The following is a 2,006-nucleotide window of genomic DNA, read 5'->3' on the forward strand; positions in this document are numbered from 1 at the left end:
CTTATTTTGTTTCTTTTTGTCCCTTATCCGATAAAATAAGCAGCAGGGTAGGCAGAAGGAACCTAGTGTTAAGACACGCCATTCCCCTGGGGTGGAATTTGCCCTGGTACCAGAGCGACGAAATTAAAATATTGATAAATTATAATGTATTTCCTCGAGTCGGAATCGAACCCACAACCGTCACTTTACAGACGCTTTCTTTCTTTCTTTGCTTTCTTAACACTAGGTTTTTTCCACCTACACTATCGTGTACAGGATACAGCGTAAAACTAAAAAAAAAAAATTAAAAAAAGATAATTAAATGACAGACAAACAAGAAAAAACAAAAACAGTAAAACCTTATTCTCCCTTACACCTACGCCGATTGCATTAATGTTTTCTCATACATACGAGTATTTTGGACTGTAACGTCTCGCGTACTCTAATGAGAGTTCTCTAAAAGCATCGTTGGCTTCTTAGATACTAGAGTTAATGACTAGCGCACTGGTATGAGGGTTAAGTTACAAGTTTTTGTAGGCATATCATATAAAATAAAATAAATATTTCGAATATAATATTGGAATACATGTAAAAATTGTAGAATTAACCCATTAGAGTATATTGGTAGTATAGTAATTTCTCTAGAATCTCAATTTCTCTCAATCTCTCCGTTCGGTAACAAGCAGTAGTTAAAGAGTCAGCATGCTATCTGGAATTTGGGCGAAAAGTGTAAAACGGAATGTCTTGAGAAGGTTCTCTCTGCCTAACAATACAGCCTGAATCGTTTAAATAAATGGCAGATTGAGATTTTACTATTTTCTAAATTTGTTCTTAAATAAAGCTTGAAACTAGAAATCGTAGTTATTAATCAAAATTATATTCTCAGCTTCACTTGCAGAAAATGCAAGTACTGCTTATAAGTTACTGCTTGAAAAAAAGGAAACAGAGTTTTTAACTATTTTTTGTTAGTTTTTTTCTATTTAAAGTTAAATAATCGCTAAACGCTTAAAACTTGAAGAGTTGTACAGGAATTAAAAGGCCTTGTAATATCCTTCCATTTTAAGATAGATAATTAAGTACACTATTGCATATGAGCATGATCTTTGTTCTTTTTGTATCTAATTCTTTCTCTAGTTTTATTCATATGGTATTTTCTTTTATAGTATTTTATAAAGAGGAGTTTGGATGTGGAAGAGCGTCAGTGCTTATTATACAGGAGTTTAGGTTCCATTATAATCCCGCACACAGCAGGCTAGGCAGAGGGAACCTAATGTTAAGACACTCTGTTCTCCACTTTCTGCCGAATTCTGGGGTTATAGAAAATAAGATAGAAAATAGTAAAATCAAACTAAATATAATAATAATAAAAGACTTTTATTCAAAGTAAAAGGAAAAAAATATTGTTCTTAAAGTAAAACAATAGAAAATAACACAAAAACGAGGTCGTTGGTTTTTGTGAAATGTCATAAAACAATTAAAACCCATTTAAAATCAATCAAGAACAAACTGCATTTCTTCCAACATCCTATTCTGTTGCCCCTACTACGAAATCATATCTTATGAGAAAATCATATTTTATTTACATTTAAATTTAAAATATTTTATCTTTCGTTTTATTCCACGTATAGCAGGATAGGCAAATTAATGACAAAACACTCCGGCTTAAAATACACTTTGAAACGGTAGAAAAACTGGAAAAAAACTGAAAAACAGCAACAGTTCTTCTTTACGTCATAAAAGTTACAATTTATTTAATTCGTATAATAATACAAGAGAGGCAATATAATTATGCAAGGCAAGTATAAAATACATAATATGTTAAGCTTTCACTTTTAAATATAAATTTTAAATAGAAAGCAGAAGTAGGGGAAAGCAATTACAGTTTGATAATAAAAAATATATTTTTTTATTTCGACGCCGAAGCCGAATGTCCAAAGCTTAGTAAACAACTTACATTGTTCTTGTTAAAAACTTTGTAAAGATTTACTGAAATAAATTCAAAAGTTAAATGACAAATGAAGAAAATA

This window comes from Heliconius melpomene, chromosome 3 (assembly GCF_056956725.1).
Source record: "Heliconius melpomene rosina isolate 202511_hmr_F chromosome 3, ASM5695672v1, whole genome shotgun sequence".
NCBI lineage: Eukaryota > Metazoa > Arthropoda > Insecta > Lepidoptera > Nymphalidae > Heliconius > Heliconius melpomene.